The sequence below is a fragment of the Neopsephotus bourkii genome, unplaced genomic scaffold (genome assembly GCF_033783945.1).
Source record: "Neopsephotus bourkii isolate Nb327-2 ecotype Australia unplaced genomic scaffold, CSIRO-AGI_Nbou_v1 NB_1183, whole genome shotgun sequence".
Taxonomy (NCBI): domain Eukaryota; kingdom Metazoa; phylum Chordata; class Aves; order Psittaciformes; family Psittacidae; genus Neopsephotus; species Neopsephotus bourkii.
Genome location: NW_026901668.1, coordinates 2,386,016 through 2,402,974, shown reverse-complemented (window position 1 = coordinate 2,402,974; position 16,959 = coordinate 2,386,016). Strand labels below are relative to the sequence as shown.

Sequence of the window (16,959 nt, the reverse complement as noted above, 5' to 3'; positions counted from 1 at the left end):
AGTTGCAATAGGTCAATTCAGTCAACCTGAATTGATCCAGTAGTTGCATATTAGTATAGAAGGTAGCATATTGAGCTAATTTACATACTGAACCTTATAAAGTTGCTTACTAATGTGACCAAATTATAGAGGTGGTTTATCTGTTAATCACATAATTCTGTCCAAAAAAAAGAAAAAAACAAAAAACAAAAACAAAAAAAGGTATTTTAAGGAGAGATAGGCAATTATTAATGGTTTGCTGATCAGGAAACCCATGTTGAAGAAAGGACAATACATGGGCGCAACACTGTAAGGCACCATGAGCTGCCTTCCATCCATACCTCATTTCCCAGCCACAAGCCCCAGACTTCCCCAGCTCACGGGCCTTAGGCAAGACGCTCTACCTCTCCATGCTCATTTTCTCCCTTGGAAACAGATAAAGGTTACAGTGTCTTTAATAAGGTAAGAGTGCAAACAATGAGGAGCACTCTAACAGCCAGGTATAGCTAGCAGCCCATCCAGTGCGTGCCAGTGCTCTGGGTCACTGTGAGAAGGTTGCCACTGATTTCAGAGGAACCAAGGTCAAACACTGAAAAAGCAACAGAACAAAAGCCTTCAGGAGCAATCACAGTTAGACCTTTGTATGGAAGTCTCTCTCTTAAAAGGGCAAGGGGGCAGACACAGCCACCTGAGGATATACCAAAGTGGAAAAAGTTAACACTAAATAAGACAGGGTCATCTATAAAGCTCTGAGACAAGAAGAATAGGCTTGGCTTCATACATATGCATAAACAGACATACATATGTATATGTATGTACATTAAAAAGTGGACAGACTACATCTCTTTTCTTTCCTAACAGTAACTTGTGATGTCGGTAGCTTCTCAGCTGTGCAGAACAACTAATTCTGATAAGAAAGTACAAAACACACCAGCATTTCATTGTTTCCAAGTTTCTCATCTCCAAAATTTGCATCAGGTTTTGGGATTCTGATCTGAAAGCCAATGTGAAACAGAAAAGGAAAAAAACAGATTTCACTGCTGAGTCTCAGAGCTCCTCCTCACTAACGTGATTTTACTGTCTGCAGCCGTGGACATGAACACAGTTAATGAATAATGACTGTGCAAACAAAGTATCAGACAATGATGGCAGGGGGAGGGAAGAGTGGAATAACTGTGTGGGTGGCTTGGATTGGATTTGGCATCAATTAGAAAAATTTATGCCCTTTTAATTGTAGGAAAAAGGCTTTGCTAGAAAGATAAGACAGACAGGACAATCAAAATGCTTTAGTCTTCAGATTTAAATGTATGGAAATGGAAAGTTTCAAGGTTAGGGTTTTCATTATGTTTTCTTTCTGTAACAAAAAATTTAGCTCTTTCTCAAAAATTATATCTGACTCAGTGCATAAACCTTCAGCTTGTTTCAAAGCTGCTACAGCAGAGATTTGCTCTGCTTTTATCACTCTCCGGGAATATTACTTACTACATGAACTGCCTCCTATGAGGTACAAGATATTTTCACTTCCCTTCAAGTAAAAGCCCAAGTAAGTAGGAGTTACAGCCACTTGAAGAATCAGTCCAACAACCTATCAACATCACTTAAGATCCTCCCCTGATTGGTTCCATTGAATATATTATCAAAAGAGGGCACTAGAGATTGCTCCCTGTTTCATTCAGGCTGCACAGTGCATGTTTCTTTCCCTGGTCTTATTTGTAGTTCCAGCAGCTCATGCCAGATTCTCACATGTGCAAAATGCCTAATATAAGCACGTGAAAAGCATTGTCCTCAGTAATCCCTTAGTAACCCAGAGTAGCTCTGTAATATCCTTTAAAAAATAATAATAAAATAAAATGGAAAAGGATATCTCTCTACAACAGAAACAATTCCTCAACTACCCAATACAGAAAAATCCTCCACAGTGCTGGATGTTTTACTGCCACTCTGTACTTCTACAGCTCTCTTTCTGTAACACCAACAATCACACAACCCGTATTTACATGATCATTTCTACAATGATCTATAACCACTTCTGCATAAGTGCTATTTTACAAACAATGTTTACTACCCTAAAATTTATAATCAACATTTCTATTATTCAGTATCTTTCATCAACAGATCTCAAACAGTGTTTAGAAGATTTAATCACATTGCCCAACTACCTCTGCAGATGTGTCTTACAAAGTGAAAGCACAATTATACAAGGCAGAATTTATCCAGGAAATAGGAACTGCGATACTTAATCTTGCCTAAATAACAGAGAGATAATTTAAAGTAAGGTGTCTACAAAGAATAGTGTCCATGCCAAGAGACTGTTTGTATTAGTTTTGCAAAGAGGGGACAGAATGTTCTCTTCCAAAAGACCACAAAACGAACTTCCTGAACCAATGTGAGTTTTCTTTTTGCTTGTATTTAATCCAAGTAAGTGCAGCCTGGCCAGATTTACTTAATAAGGAGGGGAAAAAAAGACCCTTACAATTGATTTGGCATAGCCTTGTCTTAAAAAAGCACAGTCACACCCTTGAAAGCGAGTGGAACCTGCCACCTGAACAAACCTAGAATCACTGTTGCTCTGTGAAATCAATAATAGCTTGGAATGGGTTTTTTTCATGGGGTTTTTGTCCCCCCTTTTCTTTAATGCTACTGTCTTGATGCACACCAGCAGGGTTTGAAAATGTGCAGGTAAGAGATGCAGCATGTTGAGATGGTAAAGCAGCACAGAAAAAAGAACATGAAGTCAGGAAGTACCAGTTTAGTTAACATAATGTTTTGATCCTAAATCAGTCCTATTTGTCTTATAGCAAAAAAAAAGGCAAAAAGTACAAACAAAAAAACCCAATCAGAGAAAAAAAAACCCCAAACCAACAAAAAGCCAAACTTCATAACCAAATAAACCAAAAACCAACAAAAACCCCATCAAAATGAACTAACAAAAAAACCCAAGCAACTTCAGCTCAGCTTGTATGTCCTTTTGCCTTTTGGGAGCTGATGGGTAAGTCCACAGGGAAAAACGTCTTTGCCAGGCAAAATGCAGGAAAGCATTACCGGTTAGGTCAAAAGAGGGAACATACCGGCTAGTGTCATGCATCCATAAGCACTGTACAGAAATCGTAATGGAATTAAAATTTTAAAAAATTATATACATCCGCTACCCTACATGAGGACACTGAGCCTCCAAGAAAACCACATTGATACTTAACAGTGCAACAGATAATAAAATTATATGTACATCTGTGAAGGTTTCCTGGCTATCAGAAATCCTCATTTCACAAACCATGCGGTGCAAAACTACTTCCAGAACCACTAGAAACAGCGTTTTCACCACAGATGTACCAGAGGCAAAGCTGTCATATTTGCCATACAAATGCCCATCTCTTCTCACAGTGTCATTGGTCTAAAATGTTGCATCATTTCACTTGAAACTGGCAGAATGCCAAAACAGATGGAAACCTCCACACAACTCATATACAAGTCGGGTATTTCTTAAGAAGATGATATTGAACAGTATCACTTAAAAATGCTGCACTACAATCCCATTGCAGAAGAGTCATCCCAAATAAACCAACAATATATCCCCCAGAACTGGGAAATACATTTAAAAAACAAACAAAACCCCGAAACAAAACAGCCACTGTTCTCAACCTCAACTTCTGGCAGGGTGTACAATGAAATCTCACCTACTTTTTATGTTCCTCCTGCTACAATATTTAGGTGTCAAGTTCTGCAAGGATCAGGTTTATTCACTGGAAAACAAATCAGTACCATTTTTATTTTGTAATAGGAAACAAATTATATTAGTCTCAGGTTTTAAAAAAGTTGTCTTCATATATTCAGCTTGGATCCAACTTCTAAACCTGAGTGCATAAATGTTACGCTGGCAAATATACTCATGCATAAACCCTCAGTCTCCCTGCCAGAGGCATGTTTTGATAGCATTCCTAAAATTATGCTTTTTTGAATTAAAGTGAGATTGTTAACAAAAAAAAGACTCACATGGTGAAGTTTCTGCCTTTCTTAAGTCAATAGACAGTTGGTCTTACATTTCAAGTGACCCCAGATTTCTCGTTAGCGCTACAGAACACAAACCTATCTCTTTAGATACGTGCATGCAGTAAGCAAACAAAACTGAGAGCAGCATATTATTCAGGAATATTAGATTATGGTCTCCAAGTACCATTACAGACTTTAAGAGGATGCACATAGAGAGTATCGCAGTGGGGAACTGACACATGGATTTTAGCAGCTCAAATTCCCCACCTACCCCCACAAAGGGAGATAAGATTGTGAATACCCTTAAAAACTGCATCAACTCTCAGGCCGTTGACAAGGACTGATGTAGCTTAAAAGATGTGTGGGAAGCATCACATATGGTATTGGAAAAAGCAGTAAGAAAAATAATCTGTTTTTTGGAAAGGAGCAGTGGGGTGCGAGAAGGGGAAGGTGTTTTTCTAATAGCTCCAAAGGCTGTTCACAACAGAGCTGCTCAGCCCTTGATTCCCAGACTTACCACATCAGATATAACATGAAGAGCATTTGAATACCCATTCCCAGCTACTGCCTTGGGGCAAAACCACCCATCATCTCCCTGTTCATTATGTAGATACCTTGTATTCCCCCTGCACCACCAAAAGACTTTGTTCATTTCATTGTCTCTCATCCTACTATTCCCTTAGAAAAGGAAGTCATTTGCTACAGGTGCTCAGAGCAGCAGACACTAGACTGTGAAAAGTACTGTGCTACTTCTCCTAGGTGACCTTTTTTGCTCAATTTTCCTGTTTAACAACAGGAAAAGAACTCCAGATGACATCCCTTGGAAATACAGAAACAAAGAGGATATGCACAGGCTAGGGTAAAACAACATCCATCCTTTGCATATCTCAGCACTAGAGCCTACCAAAACGTCTGCTGTCCTCAGCAGCAAAGAAAGTGAACTTTCCCAGCTGCTTGCTATCAGGTCTTTCCTCTACTAACCCTCTTGAAAAACAAGAGCTGAAATAATCCAGGCAACCGTCCCACTGTAGCCTGACAAGTCAGGTTCCTCTTATTTTTTCAGAAAGGCAAAGCACACCACACAAAATTCCCAGGATTTATACTGAAATTTAACAAATAAACATGGTTATAAAATTTTCTGATCTTTCCTTGTGTAATTCTGTTATAGCCATTTGTCATGTCAGAGTTCCAGAGAAGTGGAGGAAGAAAGCCAGAAAAAAAGAGAATCTCTTTGGAAGAAGAAGGATGAGGAAGCAGCGTGAATTAATAGTCAGTTACTAGAGGGATAAGAGGAAAACTCGTGGTCGGAAGGTGAGTAACTGAACATTTGATTGCCTGTTATAAAACTGTACAGTTATTAATCCTTCCTCAACCTAATCCTCCCTAACTCTGTTATCATGCTGCAAAACTGTGTCACCATGAAAATCTTAAACCACTGATATGCGGATTGACTCCACAATTTGTTAGAGTTGTAAAGTAGGTATGCTTTATTCAGCGCTGAGGCGCATGGGGGTTGCTCCTCCAAAAGCATGTACATGCTCCTTTGTCACTCAGTTCATTTATATTACATATAATGATTACCTAAACATGAGATTGCTTCACGCCTAATAAATATGTAAAATCTATTCCCGTCTAGTATTATAATTAGTTTTCTGGGATTCGTCCCATTGGTGCGCCTGCACAGTGCATGCTGGTGGTGGTCGTTAGGGGGTCGTGAGGATGAAGGCCTGTAGTTCCTCTTCATCAATTCCTCTTCATCACTGCGAGTAACCTCTTGCTTTCACGCAGACTCAATAAGGTTTCGGCTCCTACCCAAACTTCAGGTTGGGTACCAGCCGGTTTTATGTATCTTAAAGTAGAAACTTGTCAAGTTTGTAAATTTTGTTACTCTGGCTATCTTTTGTTCCTTTCATTTCTAAAGATACTATTTGAACAAGAATGTCTTAAATATTAAACAATGAATCTTATCTACTACAATTCTGCCTAGCAGCTGTAACTCCTACAATTCTGCTCCACCATTCTAGCAATTTTGACTCCTACAGTTCTGCTTCACCAAGCACAGTGACTGCTTAAGCAAGCAGGCACAATGTTAACCCTTTATTTCCCCATATCACCACGACACCTGTTTATCAAAGTAAGCACAAAAATCACACAGCCTCTTGAAATCACTTCTACAAAGAAAAGCACTAGAGGTTTCCACACCAACATACCTATAAAATTCCACCACATTACAGCGACTATGGTAATAAATGTTATTTTAAGCACAGCCTGTAGCAATAAATCAGTTTTAGTGCCAGTAATTTTCTCTTTGTAGCTGAGAGGCAGGAGGAGTTTCCCCATCATGATGCAATCAGAAGTTGCTTCCAAGCTATATCAAAACTTGGATTCATGAAATTTTTATCTCAAGAGAATAGACACAGCCTGTGGAACACCTAAAACTGCTATCAAGCTAATAATTTTTTTCCACACTCAGACACATCAAGTCACATTGTTTATACTCAAAACCAGATACTCTTCATTATTACATGCTATACTTTCCCTGGGAATCACAGGCACAGTATCAATATCTTTGGACGTCACAATTTTCAGTTCATCTCCACATTTTCTCAAACACCATTTTTTACCTATGCCTTTACATTTATCCCTATTTAGAATTGCTCATCTAGTACACTGAGGTCACAGCATTGCTCTTAAGTGATGTTTTCCTGTCTCTTCTGATATTGCCCATCAACATAATAAAAACTTCTGCTCAAAGCAACCTGTTATGCAACTCAGCAGCTAATGACCTTTTTTATTCTACTCCATCACTGGTACTGACCACAGTCTTTGAACTCATTACTACTTTCTGTATAACCTCTACTTCATGAACTAATGGTTTATCAGAATTAAATGTGTTTCATTCTATGGCATTTCAACTTAAATCATCCTAAAAATCAATGCAACTACAAAAACAAAGGGGTTGTAATAGCTATTATTGGTTTAGTGATGCAGCTGGGAGACAGCAATCCTGTTTTCAGGCCAACTCTCAGACCTAAAGAAATAAGCAATGTGTTATTTTGTCCAAAGAAGAAACAGGAACCTAATAGTCTGGTTACTCTGCAACAAGGACTAAGTGGCAATTTTCTTGGGGCTACCCTATTCCTTCAAAAGAATCTGCAAATCTCCCAATAGAGCATAACTACTACTTCCTATTAAATAAAAAATAAAAAAATTGAGAGAGACTCAAACTACAAAACATAATTTTATAGTATTTATCGCTACCACTTTACTTCTTCTATTGTTAGCTCCCACTGCACTAGTAGACAAACACCAGAAGTAATCCAGACTGGAGCAAGACTCTGGGCAGGACAGAGCTACTCTGAAAGGCATGAAGTTTTTGAGACCTTGGGTTAAATATTTTCTTCAAACCCTACATAAGAACAACAAACATTATGGTTCCTTTGCTGTAAGACAAGGTCCCCTAGCTCTGTTTCCTGTAGGTGATGATTGGTATCAATAATTGCCAAGTACCACCATGTTCTACAATGGACAACAATAAGAGTCCTTAAATTAATTTCTACCTAAATACTCCCAAGTCTGAGCTAGGAATCCACAAAACCTACCACCTATCTCTATAAAAGGTTTCTCTTGCCAATGTTTCTATTATTGAGGCATATTAAAAGGTAATGTTTTCACTAATATCCTGCAGTAATGCCCATCTAAAAGTTAAGAGTACAAAAAGGGAATTCCTGTGTTTAAATACCTTCCAAATTTTCTATGCATCTCTCTTCCTCCGTTTTATAATTTCAGAACATGAGTGTTTGTCCTTGATCAGAGCCCAGTTTCTTTTTGACTTTCCTGTATCATCTCATCCATGCTTTTATTTGTCTTACTAATAAGGATCTGATCCTGCAATGAGGATATACGTACAGAAGTCTAATTAACATTCATTTTAGACCTCAAGCAGGATTTATATCACAAACAAAAAAACAAGGCTAATCCTGGGCTAATTGATTATACACAAAAACAAACACACAAAAAGCTCAACGTCCCTGCAAACTAAGGAAAAAATTAAAAGCCTCAAACACTGTGCTTACATGGATACTATGTCCTGCCTCTGTACTAACCTATCTGCATACCCCTTGTATTTTCACACTGTTTTTCCTTACCAGTTAGCATCAAAATACACTAACCTAAAGCAATACAGTTAGACAAATCCAGAGCCACACAGCCAGAATAAGGGCATTAAAGATCTACAGGACCAAAAGGGCCTTTTGTTCATCCCATCCGAAGCAAAAGACATGAAACCCAGCTGAAAGCCAGCCCATTAAGTTTCTTCTTTGGACAACACATTGCTTTTTTTGTTAGACCTGAGAGTTGGCCTGAAAACAGGTTTGCTGTCTCCCAGATGCATGATAATACCTAACACTTGGTTGCCAATATCAACAAAGTATTTTAACTGTGTTTGGGTTTGTACACTGCATGGAGTCATGTATTATCACTACCATGCTTAACATACTCAAATATAAAATTCCTTTGAACAAACACCTCCTAATCCAATGTTTCATCATTTTAATCTTACGACTGGGGAATAGGATTCTACTGGGGATAATAGTTAAATAAAAGTATAACACTGCTCTATGCATTTAAAATAATGTTCATCACCTTGTTATTTTATGCAGCCAAAAATACTTTTAGGCTTGCAATTCTGGCTATAAAATTTCACATTCATGGTGCTGAATCAAAAAAAAAAAAAACCCTGGTAAACAAATTCAAGAAAAATGTAGATAAAATAGTTAGGCTGGAGGAGATTATGCCATATCTTCATATGGAGCGATAAAATCAGGATCAAAATACAAAACTCAAGGTAAGAGGTTGTAATGGAAAACCTGACAACACGGATACCACCAAACACACCTTATACATGTGTATTACCAGGCGTGAAACCAAAAAGAGAAAGCTTTTGCTGTGTTCAGAGCAGACTTAGTGCAAACCCTTGAAGCTCCTATGTACAACACTTTTCTTCCTCACCATCTCTCCCAGAGAGCTTTAGAAACCTGGCAGAAACTCTTGGTGCTACTGAAAGCAAGGAATGCAGTTGGGTGCTCAGTGAGCCTCTCAACTTCTGTTACAGCAAAACACACTAAAGCAAAGAAAGACAAAATTTGGGTAACTCTCCTGGGAAGTTTCTTTTTTTGGAATATTATAAAAACCAGAGAAGAGAAACATCCCCTTTTAAGCCTACTCAAGAAAGTAACAGTTACCAGCCTAACTGGAAGCTGACCTTTACCAACTGTTTGCAAGAGACGTGATGAGGTGTGAAACTCTAGAACCCTCTTGCAGGATGTCAGGAAACCCACTGCATTATTTACATAGCCCAAGCAGTGTTGTTTGTCTTTAACTTCAAAACAATTTGTGCACCCTTATGAAAGCTTAATAATAAATCCACAGTTTCCCTGTTTGCCAGGATGAAATAAAGACTGCTAAAATAAAGGAAGGATGCACATGAGAGACACAGGGAAAAGAGAAACCTTTAGATGCATGAGTACCTCCCACATGAAGACAGCCTGAGAAAGCTGGGGCTGTTCAGCCTGGAGAAGAGAAGGCTGCTTGGAGACCTAATAGCAGCCTTCCAGTATCTTAAGGGGGCTTACAAGGATGCTGGAGACAGACTCTTCATCAGGGACCACAGTGACAGGAAGAGGGGTAACGGGTTCAAACTTCAACAGGGGAAGTTCAGGTTAGATATAAGGAAGAAGTTCTTTACTGTGAGGGTGGTGAGGCACCAGAACAGGCTGCCCAGAGAAGTGGCGAATGCTCCATCCCTGACAGTGTTGAAGGCCAGGTTGGACAGAGAATTGGGTGAGATAGTCTAGTGTGAAATGTCCCTGCCCATGGCAGGGGGGGTTGGAACTAAATGATCTTAACATCCTTTCCAGCCCAAATCAGTCTATGATTCTATGATCCTACTCTGAGGAAAACAGTTTCATTTCCCAGGAGGCTGAAAACACTCCCATCAGTGTCATGACATGCCAAAAAATAAAATTCCAAACATACAGCAGCTACTTCAGGTTGCCCACACAGGACACAGACCTATGAAATATATATTAGTGTATTACACCAAGCACAGCCTGTGCAAAACTTCCTACAAGTTTCTAGGACTTGTTTTAAAGTAAGATGAATGAAGAAATGGGCCAAGGGATGAAGTAAATGACAGCTTGTAATGAGAATGCTTCTACAAGAATGACCAAAGCTAATACTGACTTTCACAGGGCTGGAGCATTGAAATCTAATTTAGTTTGAAGAAAAAAAAAAAAAAAATACACTGGTGATGTCTGTTTGTGCACAAATTTTCTTATGAGACGTAAAAAGAAGAGATATAAAAGGACATTAAATACACCCTCTAGAATCAGAATTGGAGAGATGCCTTCCTGCTTTGAAAGAGGGCAATACTGGCCTGATGATAAGTATTTTAAAAAAGTTTCTACTGGATTTAAATAGAGACATTTTCCACAAAAACAATCAATAGACCTCATGATGCAAAACTGACATCTGCTTTATTAAAATGCACACATCCTCAGGGGATTAAGTAATTCTGCATGGTCTCACAGATCTAAGGATTCCTAGTACAGGATTTACATGGAAGATTTAAGTCAACTTAAAAATACATGCAAAACCCACACATACAAGTGGCTACCATCTTTATAACTTTTAGCTTTGTCCCTTTCTAGCACGTGGAAATGCCCACTATAAGAATTACATTTCTAATACTAATATTAATTAATATTACCCTGAAAGTTGCAAATTTAATCAAAAACATTTACAGGCTTAGCATGAACACAATGGATTTATCAAAGGAGCTTTCCACCTACTGCTCTGCAAAATAATCCTCCCATGAAGACAAAAGCACAGTGTTTTACTGAAAGTCTAACTCCAGTCTGAAAATAATTAAAATGTATTTGCATGAATGTGTATTTAAAACATATTTATATTTTAAACATAAAGAGTAACAGTCTGCTTGTCTAATAGTACTTTCAAGCTTTAAACTCTACGGTATTATGACTTCCTCTTTTTTCTGTCTCTCATATCACAAGCTTAAATTTAATTAAGATTAATTTGATTTACTGGCCCTCTAGGAATTGGACAAACATAACTAATATATTAGCCCAAAAAATCAATCTTTGATTAATGGGCTCAGGCAGCTCCACAGGGACTTTCAAGTCCTTAAAATAGTTAATTCTCATGTAAGTGTTGCTGCTTCAGGCTGTGGGCTCTTCAGTGAGAACATGCTAAACACTTTCCCCACCCAAATGAAAACAAAGACCTGGCAATTCTCCGTAAAGAATTAACAGAATAATAGCTGGACTTATAGTGAAAAGGTTCTTTGTCCTGAAAGGCATAAATGCATCTCCCTGCATAAGAGATGTGTTAACTGGAGCACTGCTTATTCTGTTACACTAAATATTGCCTGAGGACCCCAACGAATCATGAGATGGCAAGGCTACATGCCAATTTATTAAGTTACTTCAGAAGAATGATGCTCAGGCCAGGACTTCAAAGTTCTAAATCTTTCTTATAGGAAATTAATGTAGATGCAGGATGATTTAGAGTACAGCAGCAGAATGAATATAAAGCATTCAGCCTGTGCACATCATCTCCCACTCGAGACTAAGGTAGCTGTTCCACTGAGAGATGACACATTCCACCTACAGTGTTAAAAATACCTAAGTCCTTGTCAGTAATAGCTTTAAGTTTTATCATAAATGAACCTGGCAAAAGTTGCTCGGTGATGCTGGGCCAGTGACTTCACGAAATACCCCAATCTACCCTTGTGAAAGTAGTGAGATTAACATAGTCTGTCTGCAGAGCAAACAGCCTTAGAACAAGTTCTCTCAGGAAAATTAGGCAGGAAGACGCTATATTTGTAGAAATGGGAGTATAAGTCACTTGGTTCATTTTTTTAACCTCTCATTATTTATACTGATACCAGCAATGGTGGGATGGATACTGGAAACACCAAGAAAAAAATAAGTTTTGACCACAGTGTTGTCAACACACAGCTGGGAATCTAAATACCTCTTATCTGTTCCTGCAGTTAGTAGCAACAACATGGCAAAGGTCTGTCCCCAGAATGCTACCGATTTACATGAAACTGCCAAAAATGAAGACTGCTTTCAGTGGGTAAAACCAAACACAGTGGGCAGAGACGGATTTAAAAAAGAAATGCTTACTGCTAAGCCACAAAAATACTGCAGCAACAGGAAAACAAAACTGTTATATTTAATCACCTGTCTTCCTGAGGGAAGTAAAAACACTTTGCATACAAGACTTACTCAGAGACATAACAATTCACAGAATGAAAAGCATGACATATTTTTCATTCTGATTCTTTTCTAGGTACTTGAAGAGCATTTTTGTTTGTACTATAACCACACAATGCTGATACAACAAAGAGCCCATCAGCCCTGTAAATCCTATTTTTAAGTTCCAGTGAGACATGATTATGCATTATTCACATTACATGTGTATTCTTCTTGACAGTGTGCAAGCTGGCAGTATTCTAGCCAGGCAAGAAAATAATAATTTCCCCATGTATCAATGCTTGGACAGTTCCAAGCAAACTAACTTTAGCTTGGCATATTGTGTTTTAGAAATCTGTAATTCCTTTGTGATTTGAGTTTCAACATTACTTTCACTGTGAATCTCCTTGCAAAACCAGGGCTGCAAATCACATTTCTCTGTCACAACCCAGTGGAGAACTTCTCATCCAAGCCCTGAAGTCCAGCTGAACACTTCCCAGAGCAAGCAGTGGGACACAGCAGCAGATGCAGGAGCTCTCTGATTAACTTGTACACAAGGAAGCAAATACTCTGTACTTCTTATTTTTCCCCTTTGTAAGCTGTTATAAACCCCCTCTTTCACTCTATTCTGCTCCAGGTTAAGCCTGACTGCAGAACATGGAGGGGCTGGGCAAATGTTTCCCCTAATTTCCATGAGGGAAGGGAAATATCTATGGCCTTACGCAGCTATTCTCAAATCAGTGTCCCAGGGGTATAAATTATACCTGTTCTACCTAACTGAATGCTTATTTGCATTCAAGTCAGGACTGGGACACAAAACATCAACAGATTTCTACCTATAACTATGTAAAACACTATTCCACTCCCAACTATCAAAGATCATAAAAGAGGTTAAAAAAAAACCAAACCCAAACTGTGAACATGCACAATAACTCCCTCTTCTCTACCTCCAGCAAAGAAGAAGGACAATTATGAGCTTTGGTTTTTGAAATACTTTCCGTTTGCCTCCTCTTCAAGGACACTTACACAGAAAACAAATTACCTATGGTTTCCAGGTTGGTAACAGGGCTGGTGTGAAAACATGTCTCAGCATAAGGCCTGAGATCAGTATGGTAAATGTCTTTGTATCTCTAGCCTTGAGCAAGCTCAACTTGTTTACTAAAACTGGCTTTAAAAAGCCCACCAAAAACCCACAACAAACAAACCAAACATAATCCCTAAAATCTGCAGAAGAATATTCTCCAAGGGCAAAGGAACTGGCAGTATTAGCTGAGAACTAGATTCCCTCCCCCTCCCCGTGCTTCTGGGAGAAAAAAAAACAAAAAGGAAAAAGAAAAAAGAATGACATCACAATGATATCCTGGCAAATGGAAGCTACAGAGTTCCTGAATTACCAAAATGGCCTCTTACTTACCACAAAGTCATGGAATCCCCACCACAAGCAGGGCTCCAAGACAGTATGGGCTCAATAAATATCCATATGTTCTTTATTTTTTACCCCACAGGCGCCACAGCCACCACTCAATGCAAATAAATTGATGATGAGAAGTAGGCAATAGGAAGCTACCAGCTGGAACTGAATAAATACTTACAGATGTCCCAACATACCTAGCACAAAGCCTACAGAAGTTAAATGCAACAAACTAGCAGGATCTGATGATGGCAAGAAAGACTCTTACAAAGATTTTGTGGTATTGTCAATTAGTCCAGGCATATCATGAAACACATGTGAAATACACCTACAACCAGCAATGCAGGTTGCCATCCCTCCCAAGCCTCTCTTCTCTCACCTAGATGTGCTCCAGAACATGCAAACCGACACCCACTGCAAACAGCTCACAAATGGTGCTAAACTCCTCAGACAGATTATAAAAAATCAAACCAAACATCGTAATTCAATCCAGCTGCAAGCTCAGAGAAGCACCCAGCCCATCATCTGTGACCCAGCCTGTGCTCTGCTCCATTGAGTGCCTAGGGGCACCAAAGGGTTGGCCCACAGCCCTACCACAGAATGAGTGGTAAAACCTCACCCAAAATAAGAGAGAACATCTTACACAGAAGAAGAAAGAGAGCAGATGTCACATTCTTGCATGTGGGAGACGCCAGCATCTTAAAAAACAAGACTCTTTTGATTAGAGCTTGGCAAAAAAGGCATAAAAATGAAAGAGGAGGGAATTATTCTTACTAGATAATATAAAAATATTTACACAATGGTTTCTAAGAGTTCATTGCCATCAAGATTTCCTCCTTTCCTTTAAGTGCATGTGCAGCCCCTTTCACTTCTTTTATCTTCTTGGAAAAGGGGTGATGAAAAGGAAGTGCTTGACCTACCCTGGACAAGGGCCAACCTCTAGGACATTAACTTACCTTTGCAATGCTTCAGAAGGAAGCAATGCCTCAGCAGGGTACAGGATGCCAACCATCAGAGCTTACATCTGCCTACTTTTAAAGCATGAGGAACAGAAAGCAATTTTAAGGAGCAGAAACCCAGTGGTGCACGTAGTACCAGCCTAGCTGTTGCACCCAATCAATTCGGTGTCCCCACATCGTGATCAGCTCAAGTGTCCCGTTCCTACAGGCACTGTGCTGATGGAGGAAGAGCCATGCTACTGGAGACCAACACCTTGGGCCAGCCCCCTCATCGCTGCCCATCAGCACCTGGGAAGCGCCAAAGCAGCATCTCCAGTTGCTCACTCAACACAGAGTGGGAAGGAAGGCACAGAGAAACGGGATGCAATGAAGTGAGGCAGAGGCAGAGTGAGGGATTACTTTTTCTTAGTACACCAGAGATGATTCTTTATGAGTTCACAGACTTAACACATTTCAAGAGGACTACTAGAAATTTAAATGAAGTGTGCACACCTAACTCAAGTCCCCAATGGGATATACAGTGCCAGTTACCATAGCAACTTTCCTTTCAAGGTGCAGGACAAAACAGATTTTTGATATTCTACACTACTGCAATTGCGAGAACAAAATGGACAAGATAACCATTGATACACTTTTTTTTTTAAGTGCCTAAAAAACAAAGCAAAATAAATAAAAATATTTCACTTCAGATCATAAAACCAGGGTTTCTTTCCAGGAGGTCGAGAGAAAACCCTATGCACAACAGAGATTCAAAATAAAGAACACAATGAGTTGTGAAAATATCATCAGGGAGAACAGGATGGTGCCCATGAGCTGAAAATTTGACATACAACACATCTCTCTTAGATGAAAGCACATCCTTTTAAAATGTTATTTAGCATAAGAGTTGTAAATATATGTAATCCCTTGTGCAACACCTCGAAGGCTGATCAGGTAAGACCTTTCTTTAAGCTCAGGTCACTACTTCATACAGGAAACATGACTTTATGTGGAAGAAATCTTTCATTAACTAATTAGCATTAGTGCTTTTATAACAGAATACTCCAGTTTTAACCTGAGCCAAAGTCTCACCACCGTGTTATGGGAATTAATTATTTTGTTAGTGAAACATCATTCTCTTCCAAATCAGTGAGCTGCTGACTACTTGCTACAATGAAAATGGTTTTCCTTTGTGAGCATTTCTGCAAATGTCCAGCTTGGTTATTTATACGGCGCCTTTTAGAAACTCCTCATACATGTTTTCAACTGATTCATCATTTCCTATTATTCAATGTTTAAACCGGATGTGAAGGGACTCTATCAATTGTTCAGAAGCATCCTCATTTTAGCAATGGATGAAATTTTATACTATTCCTTTAAATATATTGCAATACTGAAGTGCAGCACCAGTAAAAAAGTGGATGAAGTTTGCCTTCCTTTGGGATAAATGGAAAAAAAAAATTATATCTTGTTATCATCACAAAGAAAAAAAAATCTGATGTTCCTGTAAACTATGACTCATTGAATTTCTTGGGGTTGTTTTTCATTTATTTTTAAAGGAATCTTAACAGCCTTTTTTTTTCAGGAAGTTTAACCATTGCAAAACTTCCTTTTCCTCCCAATATTATCTGTTAAGAGCCTCCAAGCCATCTGAGATTAGCAAAACTGTAAGCTTACCTTAAAAATGCTGGCAGTTAAGCAGAGGGTCACAATTCTTAGGTTGTTTCAGAGAAATAAATGGGTTATTGAGAGGTAGTATGGAAGTCACAAATCCATTAGTAACATCTAGTCTGTCCTAACCATTCCCATGGCAGAGGAGTTGGAACTAAATAGTCCTTATGGTCCCTTCCAACCCAAACCAGTCTAGAATTTTTGGATCACCTTTGGAGCCCTATCAGCCATCAGCTTCAGACAAGATCACTGTATTACTGCTATAGTCTGAACTCTAGGGAAAAAGAAAAAAGTTAAAACAAGATTCACTTATGACTTTAAATTCTGTTTACCAACTGAGTAGGTAAGCATTTCAGAGTGTATGTTCTCCATAGGTTGCAGAAATGTTAACCAGTGACATAACTGCATGACAGCATCAGAATTAAGACACATCTACAACTTGCCGAGAGAAGGAAAGAAAAATATTAAAAAGAAAAAGGAAAGAAAAAGTTGAAAAATCACACTTTGTCAGGTCAGTTTTACAGTTTCTGAAATGCCAGTTTTTCATCTTAGCACACCACTAGTCTCAAATGGTGAAGGCACTGCTAATCAAAATACTCCTATTACAAGAAAGCTCTGGTTTGTATTTATGCACAGGAGTGAGAGAAGAGGTGGGGGAAAATAATCTCTCTTCTGGGTAAATACTTATGTACAG

At 38.8% G+C, this 16,959-nt stretch overlaps 1 protein-coding gene across 3 annotated transcripts in view; it reads right to left on the bottom strand.

The window, feature by feature from the left end:
• Positions 1-16,959, bottom strand: part of EPS8 (EGFR pathway substrate 8, signaling adaptor) — a 139,865-nt gene that overhangs the window by 106,032 nt on the left and 16,874 nt on the right. The window contains exon 1 of one of the 3 annotated variants that reach the window (XM_061363916.1): positions 14,613-14,684. The exons of the other annotated variants lie outside the window; for them this stretch is intronic. The gene's annotated coding sequence lies outside the window, so the exon portion shown is untranslated. Of the gene's footprint in view, positions 1-14,612; positions 14,685-16,959 lie in introns of those variants that run through there. 3 annotated transcript variants of the gene reach the window in all.